Source organism: Cynocephalus volans, chromosome 5, assembly GCF_027409185.1.
Source record: "Cynocephalus volans isolate mCynVol1 chromosome 5, mCynVol1.pri, whole genome shotgun sequence".
In the NCBI taxonomy this organism is placed as follows: domain Eukaryota; kingdom Metazoa; phylum Chordata; class Mammalia; order Dermoptera; family Cynocephalidae; genus Cynocephalus; species Cynocephalus volans.
In genome coordinates, this window is record NC_084464.1 from 110,542,621 (window position 1) to 110,555,043 (window position 12,423).

Here is a 12,423-nt window from a genome sequence, read left to right on the forward strand (position 1 = left end):
AGGTATGACCACCTCCATTTCTCCTTCTCACATCAGAGAAGTAAGGATCAAAGAGGTCCAGTGATGTGCCCGAGGCTTCTCTGTTGTCACAGCTGGGCTGAAGGGCATTATGACCCCTAAACCCAGTACAGTTTTGGTTTCTCCCTGTGATCTCTTCCATGGGAACTACTATTTAATCTCATGACTCACGCATTACCAAGAGACTACAAATATTGTCACTATGCTTACAAAAAGAGGAAAGTAAAAGTTTTAGAAACACTTTCTGGGCAGTCATTGGGTTTTTTGGGTTTTTTAAAAGGAATTTTCTGTTAAGGTGCAGGTTTATCAGAATGTGTTACGAGTCAGAATACTTCACTCCCCAGTGTACTCATTAATCCAAATTTGAAATTTGAATCTTATTATTTAGGATTTAAAATAGCAAAAAGTAAAGGCTTTTTGTTTTTGTTTTGCCTAATTCTAACAATAGGAATAGGAATTTTCAGCATGAATTTCCTCAGTAGATGTCTGATGACTTAAACCCCCTTCCTTCAAGAGTGTGGTGTTATAACATCAAGGAAAGTGTTTGGATCCTTGTACAGGCCCGCTGCCAAAAAATTTTTTTTTTTTTTTTTTTTTTTTTAAAGATGACCGGTAAGGGGATCTCAACCCTTGACTTGGTGTTGTCAGCACCACGCTCAGCCAGTGAGCGAACCGGCCATCCGTATATGGGATCCGAACCCGAGGCCTTGGTGTTCTCAGCACCGCACTCTCCCGAGTGAGCCACGGGCCGGCCCCCAAAAATTTTTAAAAATAAAAATAAACCCCCTTCCAGGTCCAGGTGGCTAAGAGCTATCGTGCAGAGGAAGTGGTCACACCTGCCCAGGTAATCTAACACAAGAAGACACAGGGCTTAGAGAGAGAGAAGGGAATAGCTGCACAGAAGCCCAGCTGTATTTCCCCTGCATCCACCCAATAACCACCATCCCTCCCCCAATACATAGGTAATTTCAAGCGGGTCTTTTAACCTTACAATTAAATTTGCTTTGATTAGGACAGCTGTGACAAATTGAGATGATCTGAATGGGAAAGGGTGGAGGGTTTGCATGGTCAGAAGTCCTGCGGGAAATCACAAGGCAAGACAGGTTTGTTTTGCATCTTTCAGTTCCCCCATTGCCTTCCCTCATCTGCTTCTTAGCCACTCCCTCCACAGGTGTCCTACACCCCTACACTGACCTTCACTCCTGAAAAGTGCTAACTGCTACACCCTTCCTAGGCCTGTCCTTTTTGGAAAGTGCCTCAGGCTTCAAATTTTCTGTTACAACCAGCTTTTCCAGTGGTATTAGGATTACCCAACCAAGTTAACTCAACCTAACATGAATTACCCCCAAAGAATACACAATTCAAAAAAAAATCTTATTAACCTAAACAAAGCTCTGATTTGTGGTTTTATCAGGGGAATGTTTCAGGGGCCCATGAATGGAGTCTCCTAGGTCAGGTGCCAATAATCTGAGGTCAAAGGAGCATGTGGTCCACGGGGCAGCTGGGCAGGTGGGCCAGGGTGGATTATCTCAGAAGGTGATATGGGTGGGGGCAGTAATGGGTATCTCCTATTTATGGTTCTTGTATTAGTCTTCTTGGGCTGCCATCACAAAATACCGTAGACTAGATGCTTAAACAACCAAAATTTATTTTCTCACAGTTCTAGAGGCTGAGAAGTACGTAATAGAAGTACTGGTTGATTTGGTTTCTAGTGAGAGCTTTCTTCCTGGCTTGCAAGTGGCGGCCTTCTTTCTGTATCTGCACATGGCAGACAGAAAGAGCTCAGGTGTCTCTTCCTTTCAATGGCACCAGTCCTACGGGATTAGGGCCCCGTCCTTATGTTCTCTTTTAACCTTTATCACCTCCTTACAAGATCTATCTCCAAATACAGTCACACTGGGGATTGAGTTTCAACATATAAGTTTTGAGGGGGCACGAATATTCAGTCCATAATACTCTGCCCTGCCTTCCCCATTCACATCCCTCTCACATGCAAATACATGCATTCAATCCCAATAGTCCCAAAAGTCTTAACCATTCCAGCACCAACTCTAAAGTTCAAAGTCCAAAGTCTCATTTAAATATCACTTAAATCAGATATGGGTGAGACTCAAGGTATGATTCATCTTGAGGCAACATTTCTCTCTAGCTGTAAACCTGTGAAACCAGACAAATCACGTGCTTCCAAAGTACAATAGTAGGACAGGTGTAGGATAGACATTCCCAAATTAAAATGGAGAAACAGGTCAGAAAAAAAGGGTGATGGGTCTCAAGCAAGTCCAAAACCTAGCAAGACAAATTCCATTAGATCTTAAGGCTTGGGAACAGTCCTTCAGGTCAGAGGGTTCCCTGTCTCTTGAGCTCTCTGGGAAGGGCCTGCCTTCTGTAACTAAGGAGAGAACATCCTTGCCTCTGGACTTGCAGTGGGAGTGACAGTCCTGGTGATCTCTGAATTGGCTTCAGGTCATTCTTCTCTTTTCTTGAAAGATAATGCATGTTCACAGCCTTCCTTCATTCTGTCCAGTTTTCTCCCAGCTGGCAATGCTTCTGCTGGTATAATCCCATCTCTATCCCTGGCTTCTGCTGAGATGGCTGATTAGATCCATGTTTACACCCATGTTAATCTCGTTATTAAATGATCACTTGGCCACACCCTTAGTGTTCTTTTCAGAACATGCTCCCTTATTTTTTACAGTAAGGATAGGCTGAGAATTTTCCAAATCTTCAAGCTTTGGTTCCTCTTTGCTTAACAATTCCTTCTTTAACTTATCTCTCCCCTCTCACATTTTACTGTCAGCAGTAAAAAGAACTCAAGCTTCATCCTCAAAACATTGCTTAGAAATCTCCTCTGCTAAGTATCCAATTTCATTGCTTGCAAGTTCTACATTCCACAAAACACTAGAACACAGTCCACCTATGTTCTTTGCCCCTTTACAACACTAGAAAGGATCACCTTTCTCCCAGTTTCCAATAACCTGTTCCTCATTTCTGTCTGAGACCTCACCAGAATGGCCTTTAATGGTCATATTTCTACCAATATTTTGTTCATTGTTATTTATGTATTCTCTAAGAAGATGGAGGTGTTCTCTCCAGCTCTCCTCTTCTCCTTCTGAGTACTCACCAAAATTACCTTTAAAGTCTGTATTTCTACCAACAGTTCCTTCACATAAATGTAGACTTTTTTCCTAGCAAGCACCTCAAAATTCCTCTAGTCTCTACCCATTACCCAGTTACAAAGATGCTTCCACATTTTTAGGTATTTGTTAAAGTGGCATTCTGCTTCATGGTACCAAAATCAGTATTAGTGTTCTGCAGAGAAATAAAAACAACAGGGAAGAGAGAGAGAGAGATTATAAGGAATTGGCTCCCACAATTATGGAGACTGACAAGTCCCAAGATCGTTAGTTGGTGAGCTGGACCCAAGAGACCTGATGGTGTAGTTGTAGTCTGAAAGCTGGTAGGCTAGAGACCCAGGAAGAGCTGATGTTTCAGTTTGAGTCCAAAGGCAGGAAAAAAACCTGATCTCCCAACCTGAAGGCAGTCAGGCTGGAGGTCCCTTCTACTCTTGGAAGGATTAGCCTTTTCATTCTTTTCAGACCTCAAATGATTGGGTGAGGCCCACCTACATCAAGGAGGGCAATCTGCTTTATTCAGTTTACCGATTCAAATGTTAATCTCATGCAGAAACACCTTCACAGCACATCTAGAGTAATGTTTGCCAAATGTCTGGGTACACCTTGGCCCAGTAGAGTCACATAAAACTAATCGTCACAGTTCTCAAGTTCATAAATCACCTTAAATTTATAAGTGCATGTTGGAATTCGCTGGGAAGCTTTGAAAACATATCATACTGTAGTCCCTCCCCAGAAATTCTTATGTGATTGGTCTTAGGGGCAGCTCAGGTCTTGAGAGTTTTAAGAAAGCCCCCCAGGTGACTCTAATATGCAGTCAAGGGGGCCGCAGGAGGTACCTTAGCAAGCGAAGTTAGTGGGGCAGAGAAGCCACATGGTAGCACTTTATGTGACTCAGCCACCACCAACTGACTACTAAGAGTCTCTTAGTTCAATTGTTTGAGGGATTTTATACACTTCTAGCTGTAACTGCAAAGGAATATAAAGCAATTGAGCAACAAAGGTGCTAAGTACACATACAATAAAACTAAAATCCAATGCACAAAGTTTTGGGGAAAATAGACATTCTTTGGATATGAAAATGGTGAGTTTTTATTTGCAGCTTTGATGTTGGTGACAAATAGAGCTATGGCTTATGTTTTTGTAGTTTATGTAGTTGATTCCATGCACTTATAATCATTTAGATGATTTTTGACATTTACTACCTTTTTTCTGGGAAGTTGGGGGCACATGACTCTCCCTCATTTTCCCCATTTTTCCTGGCCCACAACCAGGAAAGGAGAGATGGTTGACTGAAGGGGCTGCTGGCAGGGCCTCTGTACAAGTTGCCACCCCAGAGCCCTGGTCTGGGCCATGGAGTTTGGCTCCCCTGCCAGGTGGGGATGAAATAGGGGCTGGGAGGACAGTAGGGAGAGAAACTCTTCTCCACCTTGGCTGAGGAAGACACTAGAGCCCGGGTGTGAGTGGGGTCACCAGGTATGATTTTGTATATTTAGAATAGTAGTTCTGGCCCTTTCCTCTGTGCTGTTAGGAGATGAGAGTGATACTTTTACCTTCTCTCCGGGAAAGCAACTCTTCCAGTCTGCCATGGGGGAAATAAGGCAAACCAAAATGGCAATTTACTGTCTGGCTGAGGTTTTGTACAGTATTTGCTCAATATCAAACAGGTGAGAAGCCAAAAGTACATGGAAATTTTTGCATGATATACAAGGGCCATGTTATATTGTTTCAGCTTTTGCCATGAAGGAGAACTATGCAAAAACTCCTACCCATTAGAAGATGTGAATTCCTTAAAGAAAATTTACTGATAACTTGAAAAATCATGGAATCAACCCTCCAATGTAGGTTCAAAAAATAAGTTCTACTATGCATATAGAGTTGCCATTCAAGAAATGAAAAGGTTGTGGAGATGGACGATGGTGATGCTTGCACAGCGATGTGAATGCACTTAATGCCACTGAACTACGTACACTTTAAAAAGGTTAAAACTAAAAATAATTTTAAAATTTTTTTAAAAAATCCGCATTGAAAATAAAGGCATTCCAAATTCAGAATTAACACCACCTAAATGCATAATACCCAAACCCAAACCCTGCAAGCTTTACTGTCGAAATCAGAATTCTAGGTTCAGATACGTATGAGAGGAGGCAAGAGATGGGGTCTATGCCACCATCCCCAAGTATCCAGACTTCCCGCTAGCAAAGAGCTAGTCAGGCTGGCGTTTTTCCTTCGTTGAACTGGTCTTTTGGTGTCAGAGAATAAGAGGAAAGGAAAGAGACAGAAACCCGGGAACACCTAGGACCCAGGGAGTACCCCTCCTCCCGGCAACCGAGGGAGGGCCGGCCCCACACCGAGCTGGCCCAGCCCAGCGACCGCGGAGACGCGTCCCCTCCCGGCGGCCGAGCGGCGGCTCCGCGGCGGACGAGGGCGCAGCTCCCCGGGGGCTGGCGCTGGAACTCGCAGGGCCTCCGCCCGCCTCCCTCGCGCTCCCGCGGCCTCCAGGTTCAATGAGGATGACATCATGGAGCAAGCATGCGGGCGGCCTGAGAATCAAAGCCGGCACGACCGGGGCCGGTTAACTGTACTGTTGCTGAAACACATCCTTCCCGCCCCTCCGCTCCCCGCTCCCCTCCCCAGCGCTCTGCTTTTCGTACCATTGAGGATAGTATTATTGGGGAGAGGAAAATCTGATCAAAACTGTCGACCGCCAACGCCAGATTTTCTATGGATTCCATAAAGGCCACCTTAACGATTTCCCTAATTAATGGATGACATCTTTGGCTGAAGGAGAGGCGATGGATTCGACTCTGTCTTCGTCTTTGTTAACCTTCTAATTAACTTTCATAGGTCACCCAGGTCTCCCAAACCTAAAAAGTGAAGAGGCCCATTGTGCGAGGAGCAGTAAACTTACTTTTTCTGCTGGGGTACTTAAAAGGGAGAACGATTATAGGCGGAGAAAAATAACTCCATTTAAAAGCTTTGTGCCTGCAGAGAATACATAGGTCCCTCCCTTAGAAAATAATTGAAACACCTTTTATACAAATATTTCCATGCATAATAAAAACAAATTAGCAAAATGCATCTAAATTCAGCAGCACTTTCAAATTACCTTTTTTGGAATGTAAACGTCTGCTAGCCAACAAAAGGAGTTGGGTTTACAGAGAAAACTGCACCGGCAACAGCTATCAGCCTTTATTCTGGGTGAGTACAGGACAAGGCCGGGGCCTGGGTACCTCTGGGTCACCTCCCAAGGAAGTGCTCCAAATACACTGACCTTGCAGAGGCTGTTAAAAACTACTGCCTGAGAGACCCAAAGACTATTAGCAAATGAGTAGGATTTTTTCTGAATAGAGTGATCTTTTGGGATCCAGAAATATTTTTAATGGTCTTAATGAAAAACAGACCACAGTGGAAAAGCCAGAAAACAAGATGAAACCCTACTGTGACTGGTAAAATTGATAAACTTGAGCAATGTGTTTAACAACAACAACAAAAAATAGGTAAGCTATACCTGTTGGAATTTTATTTTTGGTAGATTTGCCAAACTCTGCAGATTATGCAAATGAGTTGTGGATGCTGCTCCAGCTCCTTGGTATCTCTGAGGGTCACAAAAAGGAGATACTGAGGGAAGAGCAGGTGCTCAGCCTAAAATAGAACCAAATGGAGGCTCCTTTCAAATAGGGGTTTGCTGGAAGGACACTCCTCTTTGATACCTTAACCCAAGGACAACTCCAGCTACTTGATTATTGTTTTCTGGTGGTAAACAGAACCAGAGCTAACTGTAGAAAGGTGTAAACAAACCCTAAAATACTGTTGATATTTTATTTATGCCTGTCTATTCATTTTTCTATGCACCCCCAAATTTTTACACAGTTCAGATTTGTATCCCTTTGTTACCTTAATACCATATCATGAGCATTTTTCTGTGTTATTAAAGATGGGAACAAGATTCTTTTGGGGCCCTGTCCACATACCCAGATTGAAGGTAGAGGCAACTCGATGACATCTGTCTTCTGGAAAGCTGCCCCTTGTGGGAAAACAAGTGCTGTCATGTACTGCTGTGGAAGTTTAAATTGCTACAACCTCTATTAAAATTACAACATCATACATCTTTTGATGCAGCAATTCCTCTCTAGGAATTTTCCCTAGAGGTATACTTACACAGGTATAAGTTCACAATAGTGAAAGATTGAAAACAATCTAAATGTCCACCAATAAAGAACTGGGTAAAGAAATATAAGTGCATCTACAGAGTGGCATATTATGTAGCCATAAAAAGTAGGTAAGAATGCTCATTATGTACCAGTTTGGAATGATCCAAAACAGCCTGTTAGGTAAAAAATAATCAACAACAAAACGAAGAACATTGTATAAAATATGCTACCATCTGTAGGAAAAAGTGAGGTTTGACACAAAAATTTTCTTCTAGTAGTAGTGGTTCTTAGAGAAGAAAATCAGGTGGCTGAAGAACAGCCATGGGAGGGAGACCACTATAATTTTTATATTTTTTGACTTTTGTCAATATATTACCTATTAGAAAAATAAATAAATCCATACATTTGAAATTTTAAAAGGGAATGGTTGTCATTTTCTAGTGTGCTCTGTGCATAACTCTGAAAAATTCTAGGCTGGTCCAGGCTTTAAAGTGTCCTGTTCATTTCTATATACTAAATTAAATAGCTTATTTTAGACTTCTCAAAGTCTGTGTAGATTAAAAGACCCCTAAAATGGAAGGCACACAGTCACTCTCTCTTTGAAATCTTTAACTGTTTTTTAATGAAAACAGAATAATGCATTCTGTGATTTAATTGTTCAAAAATAAAACTCAACAAACTGTTAAGTCAGTATAAATAAAACATTCACAGGTTTCATCAGCACGTGCATCAGGACAAACGCTTTGGGCCTTGGAATTGTGGAAATACTTCCTAACATTTGCGATGTGCAAAGAAAGAGATAAAGAAATCAAATAAAATCTTGTATTATGCAAATTCTTCTTGCTCACAGGAGTCTGATTTACTTGTATCAATCAGTTTAAGTGATTCACACTTCATGAGCTATGTTAAGTAATTGAACTAAAACCTGGGGCCAATATTATTCTCTCCCCACCTCTCAGCCCAATCTGTCTGTCTAAATGGCATTGAAAATTATTGGGTTGAACATATAAAATTAGTGTTGTGTCAGGGGTTCAACAGCAGCAATTTCATGATTCAAACTTATATTTTTCATCATTGCAGAAACACTGTCAGTTGCCTGTTCAACATTCATTTCTCCCTTCTTCCCTGTTAGCAGAACTGACATTTAGTTCGTATTTAGGAAGACAGTAAATCTCACTTCAACTATGTCACGTACGTGTAATTCCCATTTCGTTTGCCAGTGATTGGTTTAGATTTCAGCATGTGATGCAGTTCTAGGCCAATGAGATGTAAGAAAAGATAGCCAGTGGCTTTTGGGAAAGATTTCTCTTCCACTGGAACTTTTCAGGTCCAGAGGGACTTCCCAGAGTTCCAGCAGCCATCTTGCTATGAAAGGCAGTAATCATACAGACAAAATGGGCATGTTAAGGCAACACAGTAGAAGAAAGGAAGGAAGTTGGGATCTCCATGAAAGTACTGAGCCCTTGTATTAAGCAAGTCTATAATCCCCTGAACTTGGACTACATGCTTTGTGAAATAATTTATCTTATTGTTCAAGCCATTTTGAATTGGCTTTTGATTACATTTCAAATAGCAACAGACCATCCTGGCAAATATTCTCACCACTTGCAGTAGTGTCAAGCCCAGGTAGTACTTCGTAAAAGCTCCTCAAGTGATTCTATTGGGTTCCACTGGTCAAGACTACTTTAAATCACAAAAATAAGTGCCTCTTCAACATCATTAGTCATTAGGGAAATGCAAATGAAAACCACTATGAGGTACCACTTTACACACACAAATTTGGCTATAATAAAAAAGATGGGCATTAGAGTGCAGTCTTGTAACAAACACTAAGGTCAAGGGTTTGGATCCCTGTACCAGCCAGCTGCCAAAAAATAAATAAATAGAATAAAAAACACAGGCAATAACAAGTGTTGGCAATGATGTAGAGAAATTACAACCCTCATACATTATTGGTGGGAATGTAAGATGGTGCAGCCGCTTTGGAAAACAGTTTGGCAGTTCCTCAGAAAATTAAAAATAGAATTACCATATGACCCAGCAATATATCCAAGAGAATTTAAAACATACATCCATACAAAAACTTTTACACAAATGTTTATATAAGCATTATTCATAATAGCCAAAAAGTAGAAACAACCCGTATTAGTAAATAAACAGATAAACAGATTAATAAGATGTGGCAAATTCATATAATGGAATATTATTTGGCAATAAAAAGAAATGAAGTACTGGTACAAGCTACAACGGGATGGACCTTGAAAACATTATGCTTAGTGAAAGAAGCCAAAAAAAAAAAATGCTACATAGTATATTATATGGTTTCACTTATATGAAATATCCAGGATAGGCAAATCCACAGAGACAGAAAGTAACTGGGAGTTACCAGGGGTTGGGGGAGGGAGAAATGGCAATTGCTAATCGGTATTAAGTTTCTGTTTTGAGGTGATGAAAAAGTTCTGGAATTTGAAAGCGCTGATAAATGCACAACTCTGAATATACTAAAAACTATACTGAATTTGAAACTTTAAAAGAGTAAACTTCATGGTATGTGAAATATATTCCAATAAAGCTATTATGAAAAATTAAGAAAATAAATGTCTCATAATTATAATTGTTTTAAAAGATCCCAGAATTACCGTACAATGAAAAGCCAACCTTCAAAACTAAATATGGCCAGTTAAAATAAAGATGATTGTTCTCTAATTAGATTTGCATTTTTGCAGTCATTTAAGCAAAAATGAGTGAAGAATCTATCCCCTGGCAGACTGTAAACTTCATGAGGATAATGTACACCTCTGTGTCTTAGTGACAGCATGTCTACATGGACTACACATATTATGGAGTAAGTGAATGAATGGATCTTGGTGCATCTTAATGAGTGCTTCTGGGCTTAGTCTCTAAAATAATCCTCCATTTACTTATCTGTAAAATTAGGTTAAAGCAGTAACTATCTTATAGGAGGGACATGAGGATTAAATGAGATAATGAAGCTAAAGCTTTGCACAGTTTCTAGCACATAGTAAGAATAAGTAAGAGGTAGTCACTGATGTTTTATTTTGTTGTCATTATTATTATTTTATTTTTGAACCTTATGTCCACTCATCACAAGAGATAGAAATATCTTGCCAGCTGGCATGAGCAAATCTTGAGTGATTATTTTGAAAATATATTTTTTATTACGAAATTAAAGAAAAAGAGATTACAATTTGCAGACTTCGAAACAAAAAAAATGGAAACGCAGATCCAGCAATAAAAAGATTTCATGAAAGACTATGACTGTGTGAAAAAAAAAAAAGCTAAAACATAATAGATTTAATTTCCTATAAATGATTTAGCCCGAAATATTATTTTTCTAAATTTCTACTATTTTTTTCAGTTACTGCATTAAGTTTAAAATACCAAAAGCCTTTTTGTTATCAGGTCAGTTTTCAACCTGCGTTATTTACAAGTTGAATAACCTTTCCGACTTATCAGCTTATAAAATACACCTTCTTTGAGTGCAATACTTTTCACTTTGCATGAGGTTTAACACATACTGGTAGGATAAAAACTGAGTCAACAATTGTTTGGGGGTAGGCAGGGGTGTACTGGAGGACAAACTTCAGTCCTCCCACCTCACACAGAGACAAGCTTAGGTAAGCAATTTACCCAACATCACATAACGTGTTAATGGGACTTTGAAAAGAAAGCCCAGGACAAGCTGCTTTTTCTTCCTGCTGCTACAACATAGAACAACCCTCCATCACCTAACACATGGACAAACAATGGACAACAAGCAGCTACAGCAAAACATCTCCCACCAGCCTTGACATCAAGTTCTGAGAAGGGACAAGCATGGGGGGAAGGAAAATACAAGATTTTCAAGTGCATTCTTCCCGGTTTCAATGCAGATTTTGGTCATTTATACGGACACAAGTTTCCACTAGATCAGTATCATTCCATTAGTCTTCCTGTTCGCTCTTGTGAGGAAATTATGATGGCCAGAGAAAAGTGAGGAAAAGATAAGCAAGTAAGCTATTTACTGGAGAGATTAGAAAATCTCTGTGAGAATCAATTCTATGTATTCACACCATAGCTATCCCCCACCCCACTTAACAAAAATAGAACAGAGGGTAGGATAGAATAGGAGAGTCTTCTGATCCCAGGCATTAACTAGGTTTGTATCACCAAACTGGGCCAGAAATAATGGATGGCAGCTTTACCGTTGCACATCGTCCCTAGTATCAATTCCTTTTTCTTTGTTGTCAGTATCGGTCAGGCGCACCCACAAAGGGGAAGACTTCCTCCCAGTGTGAAGAAACTTCCTAACAACTAAGAAAGTTGGATGTTTTCTCTGATGAAAGGTTACATCTTGTTTATGGGTTGGGTTCTCTGTTTTAAAAGTTCATGGGGAGAAGGATCCTACGGAGATGTATTTTTCCCATTCCCCCCAATGTAACCCCCCTTTTCAACTCACATTTTCTTTTCCTTCCTCCTCTACCCTTTCCTGTTTCTCTCTTCTTTTCTCCTATCGCTTCCTCCTATTTTGCACCTCCATTTTATTCCTCTCATCTTTCCTTGCCTTTTCTTTTATCACATCAATCTTTAGTAGCATATTTAATGTTTAGCACTAAAGTGAAAAAGTCTTGATTCTGAAATTCTAACTGTTCTGCTGGACAAAAGATCAGTTTAACATTAAAAACTACAGGTGGTCCAGCGTGCCTTCTCACATCCATGAACCAAATGAGGAAGCCGTATTCTATCTAGAGATAGTTTGCAGAGCTTAATTCAGTATACATGCAATTTATGTATACATACACATTAAGGAACTTTCTGGATGTGTGTAGGGGCCTTTGAAGTCTCTTCTGCATGTTAATTTCTCTACTAATCCAGATGCCACTGCTCTTTGTGACATTAGAGAGGTCACTGAACACCATCCCCATAACCCTCCAGAGAACAATGGAATGCCAGTGAAGAACTTTTCTTTTTTTTATTACCTAACAATTTAGTATTCTTCTTTTTCAAGAAAAGCCAGTCAAGTCCTAGGAGGTCTTACTGTTGATACTAATTTCTCCCTAGCTCAGTCAGTAGTTTTCCTCTGCAGAGAAATGTATGAGCATGTCTGTGTTCACAGATTT